Below are 27360 nucleotides of genomic sequence, written 5' to 3'. Positions count from 1 at the left end.
AATATGTGTAACATTTTTATGGGACCTCCTCTCCATTCCAGAGGAGGGAGGGGTGTCGTACCATCATAGAAACATTTCTCATACCAAAAAACCTTCACATCCCAAATTGTGCTTGATTAGTTCTTGAGTTATGCAGAAGTTTGTATTCGATTGGTATGGCAGCCCCCCTTAGAGAGAGGGGAGGAGTGAATTCATTATAGAAACGTTTCGAGTCCCCTAAAACCTTCGCATGCCAAATTTGGCTCCATTTACTTGATTAGTTTTCGAGTTATACAGAAATTAGTCTTTAATTTGTATGGCAGCTCTCCCTTAGAGAGGGGGTGGAGTGTCCACCATAGAAACATTTGTTGCACCCTAAAATCTCCATATGCCTAATTTGGTTTCATTTGCTTGATTAATTCTCGAGTAATGCAGAAATTTGTGTTTTATTTGTAAGGCAGGCCCCCCTTAGAGAAGGGGGTGGTGTGTCTAACCATCATAGAAACATTTATTGCATCCTAAAACCCCCATATGCCTAATTTGGTTTCTTTTGCTTGATTAATTCTCGAGTAATGCAGAAATTTGTGTTCCATTTGTATGGCAGTCTCACCTTAGAGAGGAGGGAGGAGTGTCTAACCACCATAGAAACATTTGTTGCACCCTAAAACCTCCATATGCGTAATTTTGTTTCATTTGCTTGATTAATTCTCGAGCAATGCAGAAATTTGTGTTTCATTTGCATGGCAGCCCCCCCTCAGAGAGCGGGGAGGGGTCTCAAACTATCACGAAAACTTTCCCTCAGTTTCAAAAACCCCTACATACCAATTTTCATGTCGATCAGTTCAGTAGTTTTCGAGACCATAAGAATCAGACAGACAGACAGACAGACAGACAGAAATCCATTTTTGTATATATATAGAAGAGATAAGGTTCTCACGTTACTAAATTGCTAGCAAAATAGGTGATAGTGTGAATGTGAGTAATTTTCGTGTACGATGTGTACAAATAAATCTAGCTCTAGTATCTAAAACCACGTTGAACTCAAACATCGATGCATGCATAAAGATACATGGGAAAGAGAGGGAGGAACGAATTCGTTTTGGGGGAAGTCACTTCAAAATGCAATGAAGACAATTTGACTAAGAAGTATGAGATAGCGACTAAACGCCTGACTGACTGTTTAGTCGTTTTGGCGGAGAAACTGCGTGAAGAAGCTAAAAATCATTTCCGACTGAATACGGATATAGTCAGTCAGATAGTCAGCTGACTATCCTCAGTTGACTATGACTATGCCGAGCCCTGGTTGAGAACTTATGAAAAGTAAAACTCAACAATTTATAATTTCCCGATAAGGTGACAAGCCAAGTTATCCGAATTAGCGGTGCCGCACAGTGGTCCCTGAGAAAATTTAGGCGGCCAAAACTCAAAAAATGAAGTTGCAAAAAAACACAAAAATCCTACAGTCCCTTATTATGTCCCCTCATTATGTTTCTTGAAGCATTTTTAACGGAGAATTTAATTTTTTGTAGTCAGTTTCAAAATTCGGTTGGTTGTAGTATGTGTTAACTCCACACAAAGTATGTACTATTTTGGAAGTTTAATTTTGCTTCGGATGGACTTATAAAACGTGTCCCGCATTTCCCCTCAGAACTTTTTTAATGAAAGTATTCCTCAAAGTGTCTTTTTTCACTCAGCACTTGAGTTTTTCACCCGAAATCCCCCCTTTGGATTTTTCTCAATAATAACCCGAAATCAGCCATTCCATGCTAAACCGATATAGTGGTTCTCAGATTTTCGTGAAAAGTGATAGTTTTGTTCTTTACCGCAAAACATTAGACCCGTATTTTTTATTTTTGACGTATGACTACGTCTTATAGAAGGGGTATAGAAGGGGTGTAAAATCAAAGTTTCGAAAACGAAAGCGTTACGCCGGGGACCGAGATTTTGAGCGTTAATAGCTCCTAAACAACTGAACGAAATGGTATGATAAACACTTCATTCGAAAGATAAAATGTCTACGCGTTCTATACTTGTTACTTTCTGATCCAAAAACTTGTTTTAATAGTCTTAAAATTACTTTCAAAACAGGCTATTGAAATCACCAATCGGTATATAAGCGAGCGCCGCTCGGAAATCCACTCAGTTATAATTGAACAGCGATTGGAGCATGTTGTCGCTGTTGTGGTGAAGCTCTTCGTTTAACATGAAAGCGCGAATGAACGGTGTCACCAAGAGCCTGTTTGTGCACCTAGGCCTAAAGGGAATCCATCAGGAGGAGAGTGATGCCACAAGCGGTTCCCCGGGAAGATCTCGAAGCAGCCGCTACACACACAAACACACATACTCGCGCGGAATTCTTTCCGTTTGGATGCCATTCAGCATCGAGAAAGATCCGGAAAATAATCTGCCAGTTCCTCTGGGAATTTAAAAATACATTCATGTGAAAGAGTTTATTTGAATGTTTTCTATCCATGTAACACTGTGACCAAATATGTTTCAATCAAGTGCTATTAACAGATGGTTATCAAGTTAGCATTAACCACTGGTGGGCTTCCAGTATCGAGGAAAATGTGGAAATATCTAATCGTTACTGAAAATAATCTGCCAGTTCCTCTGGGAGTTTGAAATTACATTCATGTGAAAGAGTTTATTTTAATGTTTTCTGTCCATGTAACACTGTGACCAAATACATTTGGTTTTGTGATTTTTCAATCAATCGCAATTAACAGAATAGCTTCTGAAGATTATTCTTCTCCATCAGTAGGATATTTCCGTATCCAATATTGTATGCGCCCGCAATCGATTATTGCTCAGTCGCCGAAAGTTCCGAGCTCAGAGAGTTCATTCCCCTCTAGTTTGCCTTCTAAATTGCCATCGTAAACCACGCCTTCCCTCGATTCAATCACGCACAAAAAGCATACTTAAGCGATATTCTGGTGGTGAGATGCATTCATTTTTCGTGAGGACATCGACAAGACAACATCGTTGCTGAGGGTGCTGGACGGCGAAGGATCGAGATCTGCCCTGAAACGCTAGCAGTTTGTTTGAAACTGTGAGGAAGCACAGAGAAGCCGATCCTTCAGGAGAAGAGAAGGTGACCATCGAAGCAGCCGCTACACACACACATACACGCACGGAATTCTTTCCGTTTGGATGCCATTCAGCATCGAGAAAGATCCGGAAAATAATCTGCCAGTTCCTCTGGGAATTTAAAAATACATTCATGTGAAAGAGTTTATTTGAATGTTTTCTATCCATGTAAAACTGTGACCAAATACATTTGGTTTTGTGATTTTTCAATCAATTGCAATTAACAGGATAGCTTCTGAAGATTATTCTTCCCCATCAGTAGGATATTTCCGTATCAAATATTGGATGCATAAAACCTTGTGCCTCCAACGTAATGCTCTCGTTTTCGAAGTCCCCCAAATAATCATTCATTCAGAATGAATTCAAATTCAACTTCAAACAAATGATCTCTAAATCAACGATAGTCATACGTCACCCTTACGGTCATACCATAGATATAACCCACTTCCTGTTTTTCAGTAGGGTGACCATTTCCATTATAGGGATGTCCGAATAATAAAGTTTTTCCTATCCTTTCCAAAAATGACTTTTTTCAAAAATTCGACATATCACATTAAAGCCAAGCCAATCACCTGGTCTTAATACTACTCCTGCAGAAAATTCGAATTCTGTTCTCTTTATTATTGATTGCATTCGTTTTTTATTGTTTTCATAGTCTCGGAACCAAGGGTGCTATGTGTTTTCATATTTTTTCTGAAAAGCTGAGGATTTTTCACATAATATATGTTGAAACCAGAGAGGCGTTTTTTTCGTTTTTGAGCAATGATTTTTCAAAGTTAACTAACATAGTTAACTGCGTATCCGAAAACATACATTTTGATACCAAACACGATAAAAATTTAAAATTTTGAACTTTTCCCCCTTGCATCTCCCTCCCGCTTTTGGTTATTTGGTGAAACAGAGTTGAAAAACGAACACAGCGTATCCGAAAACCCCAGTCTACCAAAAATTGGGTTTTTAGCTAAAAAATCTGAGTTTTGACCGCCTAAATTTTCTCAGGGACCACTGTGTGTCATCGCCAAGCTAATATTTTTTTACGACATCAAACTGTTAAGCGCTCAATATTGGACGATTTTCTGTGACGCTGCCGATTTTTAGTTTTTCTATTCGTATTTTTAATATTAGGTTATCAAAAAAGTCCTGCGGTATTTCCGCGAGGTGTCGTTGTAAGCGCGTAGTTCTAGTTGTATTCATTGTATCGAGTCATTCTATAGCTTGTTGGAAAGGTATTTTTGCGTGCTATAATATAGTCCTTGACAGTGTTTTGTTTGGTTAAGTCGTTCGTGAGTTATAGTGTCGCAAATATGGAGCAAAATAAAGAGAAAATCCGACATATTTTACAGTACTACTATGACAAAGGCAAAAATGCATCTCAAGCTGCCAAAAAAATTTGTGCAGTTTATGGACCCGATACAGTTTCCATTTCCACCGCACAACGATGGTTTCAACGATTTCGTTCTGGTTTAGAGGTCGTCGAAGATGCGCCACGCTCCGGAAGGCCTGTCGTCGCAAATTGCGACAAAATCGCTGAATTAGCCGAGAAAGACCGGCATAGTAGCAGCCGTAGCATCGGCCAAGAGCTGGGGATAAGTCATCAAACCGTTATAAACCATTTGAAGAAGCTTGGATGCTCGATGTATGGGTGCCACACACGTTGACGCTAAAAAACATCTTTGTCCGTATCGACGCATGTGAATCGCTGCTGAATCGCAACAAAATCGACCCGTTTCTGAAGCGGATGGTGATTGGCGGGTCACTTACGACAACGTGAAGCGCAAACGGTCGTGGTCGAAGCCCGCAGAAGCGGCTCAGACGGTGGCCAAGCCCTCATTAACGGCCAGGAAGGTTCTGCTGTGTGTTTGGTGGGATTGTCGAGGAATAATCTATTATGAGCTGCTTCCCTATGGCCAAACGCTCAATTCGGACCTGTACTGCCATCAACTGGACGGCTTGAAGGTAGCACTCATGAAGAAGAGGCCATCTTTGATAAACAGAGGCCGCATTGTCTTCCATCAGGACAACGCCAGACCACACACTTCTTTGGTGACGCGCCAGAAGCTCCGGGAGCTTGGATGGGAGGTTCTTTTGCATCCGCCGTATAGTCCGGACCTTGCACCAAGTGACTACCACCTGTTTTTGTCCATGGCGAACGAGCTAGGTAGTCAGAAGTTAGCCACAAAAAAGGCCTGTGAAAATTGGCTATCCGAGTTTTTTGCCAATAAGGAAGCGAGCTTCTATAACAGGGGTATTATGAAGTTGGCATCTCGTTGGGAACAAGTCATCGAACAAAACGGCGCATATTTGACTTAAAACAGATGATTGTAACTAATTTTATGAACAAATGAAAATTCAAAAAAAAATACCGCAGGACTTTTTTGACAGCCTAATATGTTCCCAAAAGACATCACGTCAAAAGAGCACTAAGAGAAATGTTTCTGGGGGAGTAGATTTCCTATTGTAAAAACAGACTGTGAAAAACTCCAAACACAAAATTCAATTGAAAAATGATAAAGCGAAAAAACGAATTGTTCCGTTCATTTCTGTACTTACCGACCAGTATAACAAGCAATAATTTATCAACGATAATATAAACTACAAAGGAAGATAGCTAGAAAAGAATATTCGCAACTTAATCTCAGCCCGTGCACAACTATTACACTGTCGTTAGGGTATAAACAGTACATTTCGCTACGGCAAATTGGTAGTCTCATTCAATACTCGAAGTACCGAACATAGCTTGTTCAAAAATTCGTTTTCTCTAGAGCTGTGAACGCGGCGGGTAGCTTACTTTCTGCTGTACGCCACATCGAACCAACGATTTCCATGGAAACTTATTTCACACTCCTGTACTCGCGCGAAAAATCTTAACTCTTGTACTCACAGACTGTACGCGTCTCTGTAGTATTGCTATTATGTATTTTAGGCGTTATTGGTATTTATTCAAAGAAAAATATATAACTGAATGAAAAAACTCCAGAACATATTTTTTCTATAACTTCATTCAGTTCTAATAGTCATTTAATTCAGCCACCTCATTCATTCTCGGTCTTTCAGACCTATGCACGAGTACAGGAAGGTTAAATATGTAAGAGCGCGTCTTCGCTACGGCAAATCTTCCTTTGTATCTACTCATATTGTGGATCGGTCCCGTTGTGAAGCAACAATCTACAGACTTTGATAGTTTTGACCGACAATGTTTCATGAACCGAAACGTTTTCTGAAACACTCATTTTTGTGATGTTACATGTTTTGACGCTGCACCAGAGTATGGCTCTGTATGCGAGCTCCGTTGGTTTGCGTTGCACAAAAGTTATCTTAAGGTGCGATTTCGCTGAGGCAACCCTGAAACATGTACAATGCCACCTATCTGAATACGTCTGCAAAGTATAGAAGAAAAATCAATGTGGCATGCGAAATTTGTTACACTTGGTCGCATATTCTAGTCCATGCGTGTGAACTATATCTTAAGTGAATCCATAGTGAGAACCATTTTGTAGGGAAGTTTTCATGGGTGCTTTTCTGTGTACATTTTTAATTTCGATCTAAGAATTTTTGAATGTTGGAATATCTACATTGACTTTGTCTTCTGATGCGTGATCGGTATTTTCAGAGCCACCGAAACTTTCTACTAATTAGTGAATTCTCACATTTCGTTTGACTCTGCATCAATTGATGCAATATCAATCGATTTCAATGAAACAATTTCGTAGTCCTGCATTAACAGAGCAATTGTGTCTTGGGCACAAACTTCGGTTTTTTTGGGAAAACGTGACTGGTGATGAAAAATGAATAAGTTACATCATTGTTGAAGGAACAAAAATCTTGGGATAAGATAAATTAACCACCATTAGCTACTCCAAAGCCGATCTTCTCCACTAGAAAGTCATGCTCTATGTCTGGTGGAATTGGAAGGTAATTCTGCATTATGAGTATCTCTCTTAAGTGGATGCATTAGGGGCAGTGAACCTGGACAAACGTACGAAATTAGCCAATAGAAAATGCGTCGTATTCCTCCAGGACTGTTATTCCACACGCTATACTTACCAGATATTGCACCCTTTTATTATCATATATAAACTTCTTTTAAAACTTGGGTTTTGTATGAATGTAGGTACGAGTAGCTAGAATAGTTCGGAATATTATGTATGTTAATTACAAAATATTTGTAAGTATTGTAATGTTCATCTATAGGGAATGAAATGAACAAAAAGTGACAAAGGTCCCCGGAGCAAGTACACTTGCGATTATCTGTTCACGCACTGAATTACAAATGTTAATTCAGAATAAGATTTTTCAGAATTGGTGTCAATTTGACCAACGTGAATCTGTTCTGCGACATTGTAATCCAATTCATTACAGGCCGTTATCAATAAGCACTTTATTCTTATCGATCCTATCGCTAATTTCGAGCTGCGTATGTATGACTGAGACACTGACTCAAATAAATAGTAAAAATATATACACCACATATGTTTACAAGCCAGTGTCTTGTCATACTTCGAAGTGAGTACTTTTTTTCTTCAATCAATAAGTACATTGATAGTGCTAGCAAGTCGCATATTTTTTTAGTTTGTTTAGTTGAAATATCACGTAGAGTGGCCCTAACGAATGACCTCAATTTAGCCGTTATCAGCGCGATGAAATTCTTCTGAATCGAACCCGGGTTAACTTTTACTCGATAGAACACGGTAAACTGTTTATTTAGTATCGTTCGCTTTCCGGCAGCTTAAAATCAGGTCAAACGCTTCATTAGCGGGATTATCTTATAAATCATTGCGTTGTCTGCTGGTTTCGCAAAGCATCGATAGTGGTGCCGTATTTGAATATATCCCCCGGAGGAATTAAATAGCTCGACCCACAGAAGCTAATCTTCGGTGTAGTCTATTTACATAATGTGTTGACTTTACATCGGCTAATTTTATGTGTCAATCGGTCTGTTGGGATTCGTCTGTCTGTATTCGTTCAGGGATGCGGAAAGTTGATATTGTCTCCACGTGGGAGTGCGAATAACACGAGGAGCCACCAAAAACTCAATCAGCGCAAAACCAGCATCGTCTCATGCGATCCCTTGTAGTAAGCCAGGATTAGCGTTTGGTTTGTTCGTCAAGCGTCAACTGGAAGGATGCAAATTTGAGAACGGCAATTTCCTGCCAAATTTACTGTTATTATTGCTGGTACGCAGCAATGAAGACGCTGACGCTGAAATGCAAAATTCCCGTCTCACATCTGTTGATAGAATTTGTCAATGTGCAATGCTGCGTGGGGTGCGAGTTGACGTGGGAACTCAAACTTTTCGGAAAGTTCTGATTAAGATTGTTTTCGGTCGTTGTTGCTGCTGCTGGCTTGCCTAAAAAGCATTCTCGAAAACATCGAGTCGAAAAATAGGGGATACATATGATTACTGTCTTCAATCTCTTGCATCGTGAATGACCAATAAAACATAGTTATTACTTTGCGGTTTGTTGAATTTAGTTTGAAACAAACAGACGGTCCAAGCGTGACTTCATCATTGCAAGAACCATATGCCAGCGTTGGGAACATGTACATATTTACGATGAACTCGGATTTAACGACTGTTTCACTCGGAAGCATCATAGTCGTATATCAAATAACGTCATAGCGAGATAAACCAATCCGCCGTGAAGCTGAAAAATAATATAGTCGCTTGGAGTTGCGACTGATTCGACAACCGTACAAATATTCTGTTTCCTAGCAAAAACAGTTGTAGGTTTGCTATTTATTTAGAAATCAGCCCGTTAAATCAATAATGTTGACCGAGTTTTGGTAAAATTTGTGCGTTACGTACACACAACTTGCTTGAGCAATTTCTTTACATGCAGTCGAAAATGTTTGTGTTGCTTCCCAAATAACCAAATATTCCACTGAGCCACGACACTCTATCGTCGACGTTAGCATAATCTATGCATATCCCATCGGTGAGTTTGTGTGAAATACATGATAAATAATTTACGACCCTATTAGCACATGCATAGTTCCACGGACGCTCGGTGGTTGCATGCGGCAGATTACAACATTATTAGGACGAGGGAAGAGAGCCATATGCTGTTTCACAAATCAAATGCAGATGTAGAAGATAACGTACGAACGTGGTTGACCAGACCAGTAGCTGCACTTCGTTATTGATCAGAAACAGGGAAACTACACAAAGTACCGGAGGAGTGTGCTCGAGAGACGCAATACATCCTTCACTGGGCATTGCTTAGAACCTCATGGAAACGAAGTAAAAACTGAAATGATTGGATATAAAACAATATAGGAGTTTTTTGTTTATTAATATTGCAATTGAGTCCCAACAATGACCACATGAACATACATCATGACAGTTTCAAAACAAAAATGTGGCATTATTTCGATAAAATCGTGTTCTGCGCGTATGTAATACATACATGCAAACCATGTTTCTCTACTGGGCACATTGAAAAACATAAAATTTACAATTTACGATTCCCATCAGCTAGCTGATTACGCCGAGGTTAAAGATTGGTAAAATAAGAACTTCAGAACCACATAAATGTATGAAAGCAAATGTCATGGCATCACTTACCGTTTGCTGTTTAATTGCATGTATTTTTTCCCCTTTCTTTACACACTTAATGGGGCACTCGACAAGCTAATTAAAACAAATTGATGACCATTTGGTGCGTCGTCGTTAAATCACATGCATGAAATTAGCAGTCATTAAGAAATGCGGCATCAATTTCTTAAGTGACAGCTTCGCATCAAAGCAAACAATCAGCGGACTGTGTGGGGCTATCGAGTGGCTATATTTGCTCGCGAAATTCTCACATTCGCAAACGAGCATCGGGATGATTTATAGTCTGGGACGGCAGGACAATAAAATGACTGAATTTGTCATGCTGCTGCTTAACCCCTTCGCGTACGATTCAATTTTCAAAAGAGTGGACCAAATGCAAACACTTCGATAGTTCACGCATCGAGTAATTTCACTACTCTGCTGAGCGTCTTAGCGCCGCGTGATATGCAAGCGCACCACGAGAGAGACTCGAAGTTGTTCGTTTTGGCACAATTATTTTACATCGAGTGAGACTCGATGTTGTACGTGAAAGGGTTAACTTAAGCGTGGGAAGTAGTAAGTGTTAAAAACACTTTCGATCATTCGAATTGAAATGAAACAATACCGTTTTGAATTGCATGCACGATGCTGGTACTTGATAATCCAACTCCAATTCACGGAATGCGGGCCATTCCGTGTCACCTGTATTATCTGGATTACCATACCACTCTTGAGGGTGGCATATTCAACTATTAAAGCTTTGTTTGCAATGTGAACATTGTTTTTGCCATTGTCATTTTTTGTTGCTGTAGGAAGATTAGTCATAAGCGTGCAGGCTCGCCTTTGCATGGGCTCATTTCTGCCAGTTAGGTTATGTCAATAAACCTATAAGGTTGGCTAAGGCCAAAAGCATGTGCGTTAATGAGTTGCTCCAATTGCAAAATAAAAAAATACCCGCCTGTTGCATGAAGGAGAGTCAACGTACGATTAAGTTGCAGACTGTTTATGATGAAAATACAATGATTCCTCAAGGGTTTTGTACCGGGGTTGAATATGTTTCAACTACATATATTTTTTTTACACAAAATGGTTTGCGTTAAGATCAAGGTGGTCATACATCAGCAAGCCGTGGAATAAAGGTGACGTATAATTTTCATCAAAACGAATATTGCAGATTTTCTTCGTGATTTTTTTTTCTTGTAGGTCATTTCAGTGTTTTGAAGACTATTTCTCGAAGAAGTTGTGAAGTTATTTGAGCCATTTGTTTAGCGAGTGGAATTCCCCGAAGAAGATATACGAATTTTGAATTTTCAAGTGTTTTTCGGTGTGTGTGAAGCTTCCCGCTGTATTGAACCTTGGTGCAGGATTTCTGAAGATTCCCTGCCTCTGGAAAATATAAAACAGCTAAGTTTTTGTTTTGTGTTACTTAATTAATTAATTAATTTAATTTTATTTTTTTTATATATACAAAAATAATAGTTTTATTTTCTGTGAGTGTTAGGCATTTTATGCTCTCTCTGCTCTCATTTTTATTACACAATTCTATCTAAATGGAGGGGAACGAACCCTCCGATGTTGAAATGAGCATCGTAGCTTCTCCTAGTAATTGTTTTTCTGAAGTTCGTCCTTTGAAGAAAAATAAAAAACAATCACAGTTAAATTCGACACAGCCAACAATTGATTCTGTTTCACTCAGTTCGGTTCAAAATCTAATTAATTCTCCTCAACATCCAATCATTGAGAATATTCCTCCCAAGAATCTTTCTCGAATACGACAATACCAGAACGTTTCGGGTTCATCGAAAAATCGTTGGGTGGTATTCTTCCGTCCCAAAGGGAAACCGTTAAGAGTGACCCAAATTTGTAAAGACTTGAAATCTAATTACTCAAGTGTCTTGGAGATTACAAAAGTTAATAAAGACAAACTTCGTGTTGTGCTCTCGGATTGTAAAGACGCTAACGCAGTTGTAAATAATTCTTTGTTCACTGCTGAATATCGAGTGTATATTCCGGCACACATTGTTGAAATCGATGGTGTGGTTTCGGAAAAATCTCTCCAACTAGCAGATTTCGAAAAAGCAGAGGGTATTTTTCATGATGTAAAACTTCCTCATGTGAAAATTTTAGAAGTTCGATCGCTGAATTCATTTATAATTGATGGCAACGAGAAGAAATATTTCCCATCTGGTTCTTTTAGAATCACCTTCGAGGGCACAGCTCTTCCAAATTATGTGCTCATTGATAAGCTTCGTCTTCCAGTTCGATTATTTACTCCCAAAATAATGTCATGCACTAATTGCAAACAGTTAGGTCACACTAAAACCTTCTGTTGCAATAAAATTAAATGTTCTAAGTGTGGAGTCGATCATGATGAAAGTATTTGCAACAAGGATGCTGATAAATGCATTCTTTGTGGGGGTGTTCCTCACACAGTTAAAGACTGTCCAAAATACAAATCCCGTTCAATTAAACTTAAACAGTCACTTAAAGATCGTTCTAAGCGATCCTTTGCTGATATACTCAAGGCAGCTCAGGTATCCGAGATTTCAGAAAATCGTTTCTCTGCTTTATCAGAGGATGATGAATCGGATACTACTTTCGATCCAATAATCGCGGGAAGAACCAGGAAGAGAAAAAATACTTACTCCTCCAAGCCTGCTAAAAAAAGAGGATTATCCTCTAATCAACCAGAAGCTTCTTCTCATTTTTCTGCTCCTTCCAACAGTAACCCTCCTGGTTGGGGATCCTCTAACTATGACGCTCATTTCCCTGAATTGTCAAGTCATCCCAGATTTGCTTCTCGATCGGTTCCTGAACCCCAATCATTTTCAGGAGGTATTTGCTTTTCTTCAATTGTTAGATGGATCTTTGATATTTTCGGAATTTCAGATTCATTGAAATGTCTCATTTCTGCTTGGCTTCCTACTATCAGTCAGTTAGCTAAACAAATGGTTGCAAAGTGGCCCCTCCTCTCCTTCATTAATTTCGATGCCTAATTTATTGGATGAGTCAGAGAATTCTACTATTCTACAGTGGAATTGTAGAAGTCTTCTTCCAAAACTTGACTCTTTCAAGCAAATGCTCCATTTTTTGAATTGCGATGTGTTTGCTCTATCTGAAACATGGCTTCGTTCGGACAATATATTAAACATCCATGATTTCAATATTATTCGTTTAGACCGTGATGATTCCTATGGAGGAGTTCTCATAGGTATTAGAAAATGTTATCCATTTTACAGGATTCCCCTGCCTTTAGTCACAGGAATTGAAATTCTTGCGTGTCAGGCACGCATCAAGGGTAGAGATTTGTGCATTGCTTCTATTTATATTCCACCAAGTACAATGCTTAATTATCGAAACCTTGTGAATATAATTGAGCTTCTTCCACAACCTCATCTTATTTTGGGAGATTTCAACTCACATGGCATTGGCTGGGGTGAATCTTTTGATGATCGAAGAGCTAATTCTATTTATGATCTTTGCGATGAATTCAACATGACAGTTTTAAATACAGGTAATATAACAAGAATTGCTCCTTCATCAGGCCGCGCAAGTCGCTTAGATTTATCCCTTTGTTCTTCCTCTTTATCAGTAGATTGTCATTGGAAGGTTATCCAAGATCCACATGGAAGTGATCATTTGCCGATCACCGTTTCTATTTCAAATTATTCTAAATCGTCTGAAACTATAAATGTTCAGCATGATTTATCTAGAAACATTGATTGGAAGAGATATTCTTCAATTATTTCAGAATCAGTGGCATTAGTTAATGAGTTACCCCCGTTAGAAGAATATAATTTTCTAGCTGGTTTAATTCATGACAGTGCTATTGATGCCCAAACGAAACGTTTTCCTGGGAATTCGTTTCGCAGACGTTCTCCTAATCTGTGGTGGGATCAAAATTGTACAAATCTCTATAAAGAAAAATCGAATGCTTTCAAGAATTGGCGTAAATCAGGCTCCTGCGAACGTTACGACAATTACATTTATCTGGAGCGTAAATTCAAAAGCTTCATAAAAGCCAAAAAGAGAGGCTATTGGCGTAATTTTGTGAATGGGCTTTCCCGAGAGTCTTCCTTGAGCACTCTTTGGAGAGTTGCCAGACAAATGAGAAATTCAACTCATTCAAATGAACAAGTTGAATATTCTGAAAGGTGGATCTTTGACTTTGCCAAGAAGATATGTCCAGACTCAGCACCTGCTCCACCTCCCTTCTTGGAGACATCTGATGATATTGCGCCTCCGTTCAGTATGGCTGAATTTTCGTTTGCACTTCTGTCATGTAACAATTCGGCGCCGGGGTCAGATAGGATCAAATTCAACTTATTGAAAAATCTACCTGATAATGCGAAGAAACGTTTGTTAAAATTGTTCAATGTTTTTCTTGAGCAGAACGTTGTTCCGCATGAGTGGCGACAGATTAAAGTTATAGCTATTCTGAAACCTGGTAAACCTGCGTCTGATTATAATTCTTATAGACCAATTGCAATGCTCTCTTGCATTCGAAAATTATTAGAGAAAATGATTCTATGTCGCTTAGACAGCTGGATAGAATCCAACAACCTCCTCTCACCTTCGCAGTTCGGGTTTCGTAGAGGTAAAGGAACTAATGATTGTCTTGCTCTGCTTTCATCAGAGGTTGACATAGCCTTGTGTAGTAAGCAACAAATGGCATCAGTGTTCCTAGATATCAAGGGTGCGTTTGATTCAGTTTCCATTGAGGTTCTTTTTGAAAAACTTCATCTAAATGGGTTTTCTCCAAAATTAAATAGTTTTTTGTTTAACCTAATGCATGAAAAACATATGAGTTTTTCCCATGGTTCTTCGTCAGTTTTACGGATTAGCTACATGGGCCTTCCTCAAGGCTCATGTCTTAGTCCAATCCTTTACAACTTTTATGTAAATGACATCGATGTTTGTTTATCAGGAAACTGTACTTCGAGACAATATGCAGATGATTGTGTAGTGTCGGTAACAGGCAAAGACAGTATTCATCTGTATAATCCCTTGCAGATTTCTCTTGATAATTTGGTTGAGTGGGCTTGTATTGTATTGGGTATTGAGTTTTCTTCTGAAAAGTCAGAAATGGTTGTGTTTTCAAGAAAACACCGTCCCGCACAATTGCAACTTAAACTTTTGGATAGAACAATTAGGCACTCGCCGTCATTCAAGTATTTAGGAGTTGTGTTTGATTCTAGAGGCACATGGGGTAAACACATAGGTTACTTGAAACAAAAATGTCAGAAACGAATAAATTTTCTCCGATCCATAACAGGGACTTGGTGGAGGGCGCATCCCGTCGATTTGATTAGGTTGTATAAAACAACCGTTCTATCTGTTATGGAGTATGGAAGTTTTTGCTTCAGGTCCGCTGCCCGTACTCATATTATGCAACTGGAAAGGATCCAATATCGCTGTTTGCGTATTGCTCTAGGATGTATGCAGTCAACACATACAATGAGCCTAGAAATTTTAGCTGGTATCCTTCCTCTTTCTGTGCGCTTTTTCGAGTTATCATTTCGTTTTTTGATACGTTGTGAAACACTCAATCCGATAGTGATAACAAACTTTGAAAAAATGCTAACCTTAGGCACTCAATCTAAGCGAATGTCGCTATATCTTGAATTTCTGACCCTGGAAAGCCCATCTGCTTTACTTGGTTTCCAGACCATTCCTTCAGTTTTGTTCAATCCTTCTATTAATTTTGACTTGTCAATGAAAGTTTATGTGAGTGGTATTTCCAGTGATCTCCGCCAAATAGTCATGCCTGCAATTTTCTTGTCAAGATATAAACATATTGACTCAACCAAATTTTTTTTTACTGATGGATCTAGTCTTAATGGTTCCACAGGTTTTGGGGTATTTAATATTAACTTCTCCATATTCCGTAAGCTTAGTTTACCCTGTTCGGTGTTTGTTGCGGAATTGGCTGCAATATACACTGCATTACAACATATTCAGACCTTGTCCCCTGAACATTTTTACATTTTTTCTGATAGTCTCAGCTCTTTAGAGGCACTTCGTTCGGTAAGGTCTAGATATTCTTCGTATTTCTTGTCTGGAATCCAACATCTTTTAAGTGTTTTGATAAGTAGATCATTTAATATCACTTTTGTATGGATTCCCTCTCATTGTTCGATACCAGGAAATGAAAAAGCTGATCTTCTTGCTAAGAAGGACGCTACGGAAGGACTGTTATTTCATAGGCCAATTACTTTTGATGAATATCTCCATTTTCCTCGTGAACGTGCACTTCAATGTTGGCAGACAAGTTGGAATGGTAGTGATAAAGGTCGGTGGCTGTATTCTATCGTTCCTCAAGTTTCCGTCAAACCATGGTTCAAAGGATATAATTATTCTCGTGATTTCATTCGAGTAGTGTGCAGACTCATATCTAATCATTATTCCTCGAATGCACATCTTTTTCGAATTAACATCAGTGATAGTAACCTATGTATTTGTGGTACAGGTTACCACGATATTGATCACATTGTATGGTATTGCTCTGAATTTCAAAATAAAAGGTTATCTTTAATAGAAAATTTTCGCAAAAAGGGAATGCCACTCAATGTTTCGATCCGTGACGTTCTGGCTACTCGTAATCTCGATGCAATTATGTTGATTTATTACTTCCTCAAATCCATACATTTTCAAGTATGAGTATGTGTATTTTTCTTTTATTTTTGATTATCGTTTACTTCTCCAACTTTTTTGTTTTTTGTTATGAATATTTTTATTATTTATCAATAATATATGGTTATTAACGTTTTCATTTTTCTTCAACTATTTTCCTCAGAACTCAAAAATACTCAGATGCACGCAATTGCTCGCAATCTTCAAGGAGGTGGTTTTCTCTATGAAAAATCCTCAAGAAGAAGTCTTAAATAATATTTCATAATGAATTGTTGTATAATTATTTATATTGTTCTATTTCTTGAAAAAATCATAGGGTTTTTATGCCTTTATGAGAAAGAACATTTGCATAGTTCTACTGACAGAGGCTTTTCCCTATACATAAACACGGCTCATTGATGCTTAACGTTGCTGAGCCAGTTGAAAATAAATTAAATAAAAAAAAAAAAGATCAAGGTGGAAAAATGAATGATAATGTGACAGTACCAAAGTCACATTTTTTGTAAATTTGTGTTAAAGTGTGTTACCATCAAAATTTAATCAAACAAGAATGCGTGTAATTGAGTTTTTTTTCATTTAAAATCAAATCATTATTTTTTCGAAGTTTAATTAATACATATATTTAGAAAACATAAGCTTCCTAGGTGCCGGGCCTTTCGTTTAACTCTTGCCATTTGTAAGGCATCCGCCCACTTTGTTTGCCATAGAACGTCATTTTTCCTCTAACTATTTTTCGCCCCCAACAGTTTTTTTTCAATAGCACGGTTCAATATTGTTGCTTCAATAAAGGTAGCAGACGTTTTTCCTGGTTCGCAGCCCCGGTTGCAAAGCCACGCTTTTAAAGCAACAGCTACATATAACCTGCCGAACCAGACATATCTCAGTGAACTTCGACGGTTTTACATTCTCGAAAATGCCTGCCATATTCCCCTCCGACATTTCTTCGCTTCTTGGAAACAAAATTCGGGGAAAAAATTGTGTTGCGTATAAATTATATTTTAAATTCGTGTTCATTTTCTATTCTCTGTTTTTACTTGATAAAAATGTTAGCTTCATTAGTAATAGCGGTTTGTAATCAATTTTTGGTTTATTGCCTAACATTACCCGTGAAGTTATTTGTATCGCTGTTTAGTTAGAAACATCAATAGTGAATCTAGTCTCGCACATTTTCTGTCATAAATCAACCTAAGCTGGTTGAGCTGTTTCAGTTTTTAAGCTGGAATGTTCTTTAAGCTTCCGAATGAAATGGATTATATAGTGTAGGATATAATAACATTTGTAAGACAATCCATTTGAACTTTATTGTTTCGTTCAGGCGCTAAAAATTAAAAAAACAAAAAATGCCGGTGATTCATAAATAAAGAATCAGTTGGAAAACTATCACTCCTTTCCAAAATTTAAATCGATTTTGCATGAATTACAACCACTTTCTAATCCGTAACTTATTTTTAGTTCAATGTCCGTTCAAATAATGTTACTGCTTTTAAGCTACATCTACCCTTCATAAGATTATTCATCACAAGTTCTCGAATGGGTTTTGATCTGGGAAGCACCGAGTCCATGAAGACCGTCCGGATTTCGTTAACTGGTGCCCAATTACCCAATAATCGCGGTGGTTTTGACACAAAAACAGCAACAAATGATTCCGAAATACTTCGTTCTACTCCTGATTTTCCGATTTCCATCTGGTTCTATAGTTATGAACACTGGCGGTTTTGTTTTTTAATGTTTCACGCCTGAATAGAACAATTAAATTCAAATGGCCAATCTTATAAATGCTCGAAAAATAATATCTCCCTAATAGTTGATGCTGTTCACTTAACTCTTCTAAACAAAATCTATCCTCGTCTAATCATCAATCTGCACTACAAAAATCTACCAATGATCTTTCTGTACAACTTCGTAAGTTGTGGGATATGTAGGGTTATTTGAAATATTTTCAGGGGAAAAACAAAAGCATAATTTTTAAGATACACACTCATACAATTCTACACTTCAAGGGGGGGGGGGGGTCTCCGTAGCCACATTGGTTACGCGTTCGCTTAGTAAGCGATCGATCGTGAGTTCAAAACTCAGGGCCCTCATTGACCATCTTTGTGTTGTTACAGAATAGTTACGTCCACGCAACAATCATCAGCGATGGAGATCGATCCACGGTCGAAATAAGATCGATTCATCCATACAACTGCTCTGCTCTGCAAGACACATCGGGCTGCTGTTCTATAAATAACTCAACAATGATCAATCAACTGTCTCCGCTGTCCGGTGGTCCAACTGGATAATGGTAGAACAGAAAGAATACTCTTACGCCTAAATGGCTACTGTGTGAATGTACCATATGTAATGGTATAGAAGGAATACTGGCGAATGACAACTGTGTAATGTGCTAATTATAGATATGATAACCATGTGACATGTATACGATTAAAATTCGGCTCTGTTACATCTAAAATGCTAATGAGCCTTAAATAAATAAATGGGATAAAAAAAAAATCTACACTTCGTTCCAAAACTATAGAACCACTAATTTTTTAGCCTTTAGAGATGCGAAAGATATCGGTCCAAATAATAAAATGGTATACAATGACTATTTTAATTTATAAAACAAACATTGTTTTGAAATCCTTCAAAAAAAAGTATTAGTGTTTCATAACTTTAGAACCAGATGTTACTCCCCATTCAACATTATCACTCCTTTATAAAATTAACGAAGATAGTTAATGTTTCCCACTATTTACACTTTGTTTCAACCGAGCTTTTCCTGATCGCTGAAAAATTCAAAAACATGAATGGTTCTAACTTCTTGAAAGATACTGTATGTGCACCGTTTTTTTCTCCATAAATTCACAGACCTTTTTATTTTCTCGTCAAAAAACTGTACAGGATACCTTTTATGTCATCCCATGAGTCGAAATTCCCCTTTTTTTCAACGTCAACTGAAGATGCAATATCTGGTGGGTACGGCCCAAATAGGTACTACACCGAGTACCACATCCCAGTCACACTCCAGGTTTTTTTTTCGGGCTGTCAAAGAGACAAGGGGTTTGGCATAATTCTGGTGGAACAGCTTACCTATCATATTGACCAATTATGAATCGCTGATTTTGGTTCGTTTAGTTGCGTACTTGAACTTGCTGGAATTTATAATGCATGATGCAGAATTCCGTTCGAATCTCACCAGATACAAAGATGACTTTATCCGGGTGAAGACCAGTTTTGAGGATAGCTGATTATTGTTCATTCCGCTTGCCTCAAAGATACACTCCAAAATACATTCTCAGAATATACCTTTTAGCAAAGAAGTTCAACTATATGAAAATAATGGATGTTCAGCACTATCAGACAGTTCAATCCTTTTTGTCGATAAATACGAATGAATTTTTTGAAAATGCAGAATGTAGAAATTTCCATATATTGTGTTCAGATGTGAATATTTTTTTTTTTCAAAATATTCATTCAACGTGACCACGTGGATATTGTTTTTCTATATCTCCTCCCCCCTCACCGTGGACAATCGTGGACATTCCCGTAACTCCTACCCCCCCTAAAATTGTCCACGTGGTATGTGGACAGCGCCTTAGTAAGTCTACCTAGCAAACTGTTTGGAGTCTGTAGGTTTCGTCGTCTATCACCACGCAATCGAACTTAGTCAGCATCATCGTACAGCTTCCGTTTTGTTTTTCTCCACAGAGTCACTACTCTCTTATAAATCAGCAGTCCGACTCGTTTTTAATTCGATGCACGGTAATAGACGACCTCCCAGCTTGTTTGTAATATTTCGGCCGGATAAGTTGGGGTTACGCTTAAAAGAGCTGGCCACTCTTTGTGTCGTCCCTGTGGCTTTTGATTCCTCCCCGAGCCAGGCTTCCTGTCGACGGGTGAACGATTCCCGAACACTTTTATCATGTCAGTTTTTTTAATTCACGATTGAAAGAAATGCGTTAGATTCAAGTCGACTTAATTTTGATCGTAACACCCTTCAAGAAAAAAACATGTCGAATTTGGGTTGAAAAAAAAAGATACGGAAATAACAAAAAAAAAATTTGAACTTTGGACTTTTTATTAATTTTTTTAGTCTTGGTTTTTGGCAAAACAACTAGTGCCAAATGACCTTCAAATGGAAGCAAATAGACCACTGTTTTAACCTTTTGCATTCGAAGTCTTTTTCGCTTGCACACTTTTATAAACAAACAAACGTATGCAAAGACTAAAATTTCATATGTTTATTTATTTACATGTAAAAAAACATCGATAATTACAACAATATATCATTGGAGGTGCAAAAATCCTGCCAACTGGTCATTGGCAGCACCATCTCAGATAGCAGTGAATCGTTGTGGGTGTAAACAATAGGAATAAAAAGCAACTTGGCATATTATGAATTTAAAAAAAAAACTAGAATATTTGCTGAAAAGGGCAAAACATTTTTTTCTTTAATTTTCATCAAGTTTTCTAACTTAAGGACTGTAAGACCTACAAAGTTTTGGTCAAAGAAGGAAATGTAGTAAATTATTTAAATTTTCTTTAGGAACACCGACCATATGGTGTTCTGTCATAGCGAACTAAGTAACATAATTATAATTTCGAGTGAATCGAACTGAAAGTTTGAAGCTGTGTAGTTTTAATAGCTTTCAATCATTCTCCCCAGTGTTGTTTTTCTACAGCTCTTAGTTACTCTTTAACGAGGTCCGGTAATTATATTATTACAAAAAAAAAAACTCTTTAAGGTCAATCAAGAGGGTTTTACGACTGGCTTTGTGTACTTGGTCCATCCCAGCAAACAATAAATCGTATAACTTGTCATATTCAAAGACATATATAAAATGGCATAGAATCACAATCGTATATAATATCGGTCAAAGTATACATCGTGTAGATCTAAAATCATGTTAAATTCGAAAAAAAATGTTTATCTACGTCGACAAATTATGTAGTAATTGGGTATAACAAGCATCGGTTTTGTGATAGGCACTATTGTTAATTGGAACATATCGACATAAATCGTGTTACATGCTGTGGAATATCTTTCAACAGTAAATCATATTAGATCCTACTAGAGGACATTTTACATCGTATTAGGTTGGTAAATCCATTATTTTTGGGTGAAACTCAACTATTAAATATAACTATTTTAAACATGCTTCGGATTGTCTGATTTGGAAATATGCACCGTTTTGTTGTAAAAATTGTTGCCATTCTAAAGGTAGCTTCATCGTGGCTCTATCATAGAAGTTTTGGTCCTTATTGGCGAAAAACTTTAGCAATTGATTTTTACAATCTTCTCTTGATCCCAATTTCTTATCATTCTGGAAATTTTGCAATGCGAGGAAAAGGTGGTAATCGTTTGGTACCAGTTCCGGACTATATGGTGAATGCATCAAAACATTCTGATTAAGCTGGAATCATTGGCGATTCACTATAGACATGCGTTGTCCTTATGGAACACGACACCTCTTCTATCGGCCAATTCTGAACGTTGCTGGTCAAGAACCAGCTTCAAACGGTACTGTTATTGACATTAGAGATCTGAATTTTAGTGTATTGCACTAAAACAAAAAAAAAAAAATCAAAAAAATTAAAAAATTTGAAACAAAAAAATTAAATTACACGTATTTTTCTGTTACAGTATCGACACCACAAACACCATTCACAATTCCAGTGGTCTGGCTTGTATTTTCACCTTTATTAGAGAAAAGGTGTAAAATGTACCAAGTTTTTTATTTATTTTTTAATCGTTTATTTGGAGCGTTTGTTAAGGAGCCAAATCATATATTTAATTTTAGTTCTAAGGCATATTTACAATTTTGCTTATTCTACGGTTAATAGGATGGGAAACCGATTACTCGCGGACGACTCGAGGTTAGTAGGTCATGGAGATGAAGGGACATAAGAAGGTACAATACTGATGGCTGAACACGCAGATCGATAGTTCTGAGGAAAAGATAGATTTGGGATATGTATTCAAGGTCTCACCGAGCCAAAATAACCGAAGAGACGTAGGACTACACGTAGGTAGAAGAGAACAGGACTAAGGGCTGTCAATTTAACTTATAACTTATCGAATATCTGAGTTGTTTTTCTGTAACTAATGGCTTAATTACACCTTCAACGCTCCCAAAAACATCATTCCCTAACAAATAATTCACAAATTACACTATTTAGCATTTTTCGCAGCACGGCAACTAAAAATCAGAAATCGATTGTGTTGGTGGTAACTATAATAATGAACACATCTCTCGCTTTTGAAAAAATATTCTACTTCCTTCGTTCAACTTGGAAACCATGCAAGAATTGTAAAAACTGAATGATCGATCTGAAAGACCCTAACCACCAATAAGTTCAAAAATAAGTCTAAATTAATACCTTCACTTCACGTTAATACCTTCACTTCATCACTTCATCCGAAAGATAAAATGTCAACGAATTATATGATTGTCGCTTATTGGTCCAAAAAAACGTTTCAATAGCTTAAAAATTGTTTTGATAGCAAGCTATTGAAATCATAACAATCTAGCTCATTGACGATGATTGGTGATCGCAATGTGTTCCCGAACACGGACGCAAAATCTAGGCACCTGGAGAAACCGTCATAGCGAATATATGCGAGCTGTGATTTGTTTTGCTCGCTCGCATTAGTGTTTGGGAAACCATAGCGGACACACGCAAGGCGTGAGTACTTCCACTCGCATCAGTTTCTGTTCTGCTTTCGCATGGAACAGTCATGACAAATTGTTTGCGTGTGAATGAGTCCGAGCGAAGGAATATTCGCACCCATTTACGCATTCGGCTTGGTGTTCCCGTGATGCAATCCAATAGGATCAGTTTCTGTTCTGCTTTCGCATGGAACAGTCATAAAATTTGCCACATCACGATAAAAACGAAATGAATTTTATGCAAGGTTATATAGACTTTATTTCGTTTTCACCGTGAAATGGCGCCTTCAGATTCTATTCTGCGTATGGAGTGATCATGAAAAATCTCGTGTCATTCTCACGGAAACAAAAATGAATCATGTATCAACATCTTCAGTTGCTTTTACAAGGCTTTTACAAGGTTCGAAAGAGTTGAATTTTATGTTAATAACAATTCCAAACTTATACTCATCCATCCACACACTAACTAGAAAAACTTTCAGCAATCTTTCAAAATATTCATTAATTCATGCATTAAGAATTTATTCAGATCCAATTTCAAATAAATGATTGCCGAGCCAACGGTAGTCCTACGTCTACCTTGCGGTTATATTACAGATATAACCCACTTCTTCTTTTGGAGAAGTTGTTGTATCTATGTTTTGTGGTTCAAACTATTGTTTACCCTTAGGTTTATCGTTGTGTTAGCGTTTCTGTGTATGTGAATTGTACTTCGGTTTTCACCGGTTGCAGGTGGTTCCAGGCATGATGTTACGTCACTGCTCTTTTTGAATCCTGATTCTAACGTCTTCTCACTAACAACTATTTCTTTCATGATAATCGCTAGGGAATAATGCTATAGAGGCGACCATTCTGGCCTTCGGGCGGCGGATATCCTATAAACATTCCTTCCCTTGACTGTAAGGACGTGGCGGCGTCGTTATTGATTATTTAAGGGGTAGGACACTATGGAAACAAGAAGAAATATTAAAAAAAAACAAGCTTAAAATGTTCTCTGGGGTGTCTACTTTACTGTAGTTTTCATCCCAGGTTTGCCCGATACTCCGTTCCGAAGTTACAAACCAATTAGTGAACAATTAAAGGGTGTGTCACATCAAATTGCATCACGGAAAAAACGCTGTAAAAATTTAATTTTTAGGAATTATACCTTCAGCTTTCGCTTATAATCAGATAAGAGTGTATAGATCACGTTGGCCATGCGGAAAAAACGCTGTAAAAATTTAAGTTTTAGGAATTATATCTTCAGCTTTCGCTTATAATCAGATAAGAGTGTATAGATCACGTTGGCCATGCTTCACTGTCAATTTTTCGTAAATTTGGAAAAATGTCGTCGAACGAAAAAGAGCGTCGTGAATTAATCCTGCACACTCATTTCGAGAATCCGGAGTTGTCACATCGGGGCATCGGTAAGATGCTGGGAATCGTCCAATCCACGGTCAGCAGAGTACTAAAACGATACTTCGAGAACCTAACCATTGATCGGAAGGTGAAGAACGGCAAAAATGGATGCTCCGTCAGTGAAAAAAGATCACAAGCGCGTAGTTAAGCAGTTTAGACGTGATCCGAGAAGTTCGGTCCGGGAGGTCGCCAATAAGCTGAATTTGTCAAGTTCATTCGTCCAGCGGACCAAGCAGCGGGATGGCCTGCGTACATACAAGGTTCAGAAGGCTCCTAACCGCAACGAAAGGCAAAACATGGTGGGGAAGACGCGAGCCCGGAAGCTGTACACCGAAATGCTGACGAAGCCGCATTGCCTGGTAATGGACGACGAAACCTACGTCAAAGCGGACTATCGTCAGCTGCCGGGACTGTTGTTCTTCTCCGCAGAGGACAAATTCAGCGTTCCGGAGGAGATTCGCAAGCAGAAACTATCCAAGTTTGCCAAAAAGTGCATGGTGTGGCAAGCGATCTGCTCTTGCGGAAAGCGGAGTGCCCCCTTCGTGATGACCGGCACGGTAAACGGGCAGGTTTACCTTAAGGAGTGCCTACAGAAGCGCTTACTACCACTATTGAAGCAGCACGAGGGCCCGACCATCTTCTGGCCGGATCTCGCTTCGTACCACTATTCAAAGGACGTGTTGGAGTGGTACGAAGCCAACGGGGTCACCTTCGTGCCAAAGGAAATGAACCCGCCCGACGCGCCGGAGCTTCGCTCAATAGAGAAATATTGGGCGATTATGAAGCAGGCCCTCCGGAAGAACCCAAAAGTTGTCAAATCGGAGGCGGACTTCAAGAGAAAATGGATTTCTGTTCAAAAAAACTACAACCTGACGTTGTACAGAACCTTATGGACGAGGAAAAGAGGAAGGTGCGAGCATACGGGCTTGGGCTCGAAGTATGAATAAAAAGAAAATGCCAAAAGTTGTTTAATAGCTTTTATTTTACTGTCTAAAATTTTTAAAAGGATCGGTTAACTGGGCGAATTTCTACAGCGTTTTTTCCGTGATGCAATTTGATGTGACACACCCTTTAGTAAGTATTTGCATAAAGAGCGCGTCAAAAATGCATTCATGTAATACAACAAAACCGATTGTTTATTTGAGTAAAATAGACTTATATCTAAAACAAGGAAAGCTTACTTCGATGTTAATTACGTTGTCTGTAAAGTTCACGAATTTTCTTGGGAACATCTGCCATTAGGTTCCGTACAGTATCCTCAGATATGCTGTCGGCGGCGCTTTTCCATCTCCTCTTGAAATCATTAATGCCATTCGCTTTCTTCTTAGTTTCGAATAGTTTTCGCTTAATCAGAGCCCGGTGGATTTACAATATTGATGCGTGCAACCAAAAGTCAAAAGTTTAGGAAATTGCAACAGGAATAGCAACGTGTAACTTCAATGATGGTCTACAAGGCGTTTTGGAGATAATGAAAGAAATTGAGTATGAAATTGGACCGGAGTGCAACAATTTCTGCGGAAAATCGGATAAGGAACGAATCGAACGAGCAGAGATGCGAATGTCAGAAGCAGCTAGAGAAGTCCGCAAGTTTAATTTGGCAACAAAAAAGCGACAATAGAATTAAGGAAAATTGTTCATAGATTTATAGATATAGTTAATATGTTTAGTTAAGAATTCGGCTCCTTTAAACTTATGTAACTGGAGTCGAATTCTTAACTAAGCATATTAACTATATCTATAAATCTATGAACAATTTTCCTTAATTCTATTAATTCTAAACTTATGTAACTGTGTGCACCCGTGGCCGAGTGGTTAGCGTCTCACATTATCATGCCGGGTGTTCGGGTTCGATTCCCGTTCTGGGCGGGGGATTTTTCGTCAAAGAAATTTCCTTCGACTTGCACTGTGGTCACGCGTATTCAAGAGCTTGCCCCTCGGAATACATTCAAGGCGTGTTATTTGGCTCAGGAAATTTCAACTTAGTATTAGCAAATGACGCTGGTTAGTAAATACGTTGAGACGGCAGAAGTTCCACAGGGAACGTGAACGCCATTCAAGAAGAAACTTATGTAACTGAGCCAGTATAAATAAACGAACTAATAAAAAAAACAAAAAGCGACAGGAGGATCACCTTTTGAGCGTCGAAAGGCAGTTTTAGGGTTGCAAACTTAAGATACTATGTAAAATAAACGAAATAAATGTATCCAAAATTTAAAACGAGTTTTTCTCGAAACCGTGTTTTGAAAACTGATGGGAGTTCTACCTCCGGAACGATCCATCCGATTTTGATGATTTTTTTTCCCTGATTCAACACTAAATTTTCTATAATCGCACGTAGATTTTTTTTTGCTGTTTGAAAAATAAAATTTTGGTGAAATGGAAGAAATAATGGAAAGTATAAATGTTTTTCTCGAAACCGAAAAACATTTATACTTTCCATTGAATAGTGGTCCCATTGCCATATCCGTTTCAGACCAATGTGATATGAAGCTAAATGCGTTAACGCAAATTTCAATTGATCCTATAACTCAACAATATAGACAGCGTCGGACGATCCGTGCTCGAATGATTGTGATTTCAATATTGGAAAAACAGGAAGTGGGTTATATCTATGGTATGACCACAAGGGTGACGTAGGACTATCGTTGATTTAGAGATCATTTGTTTGAAGTTGAATCTGAATTCATTCTGAATGAATGAATATTTGGGGGACTTCGAAAACGAGAGCGTTACGTTGGAGGCACAAGGTTTTATGCATCCAATATTGGATACGGAAATATCCTACTGATGGGGAAGAATAATCTTCAGAAGCTATCCTGTTAATTGCAATTGATTGAAAAATCACAAAACCAAATGTATTTGGTCACAGTTTTACATGGATAGAAAACATTCAAATAAACTCTTTCACATGAATGTATTTTTAAATTCCCAGAGGAACTGGCAGATTATTTTCCGGATCTTTCTCGATGCTGAATGGCATCCAAACGGAAAGAATTCCGTGCGTGTATGTGTGTGTAGCGGCTGCTTCGATGGTCACCTTCTCTTCTCCTGAAGGATCGGCTTCTCTGTGCT

At 38.2% G+C, this 27360-nt stretch overlaps 1 protein-coding gene across 8 annotated transcripts in view; it reads left to right on the top strand.

Moving 5' to 3' along the window:
- Positions 1 to 27360, top strand: part of LOC129767354 (speract receptor) — a 116000-nt gene that overhangs the window by 38265 nt on the left and 50375 nt on the right. The window lies entirely within an intron of this gene.

Source organism: Toxorhynchites rutilus, chromosome 2, assembly GCF_029784135.1.
Source record: "Toxorhynchites rutilus septentrionalis strain SRP chromosome 2, ASM2978413v1, whole genome shotgun sequence".
Classification (NCBI taxonomy): Eukaryota; Metazoa; Arthropoda; class Insecta; order Diptera; family Culicidae; genus Toxorhynchites; species Toxorhynchites rutilus.
The sequence above is the reverse complement of the archived record's forward strand: the minus strand, read 5'-3'. Positions and strand labels throughout refer to the sequence as shown.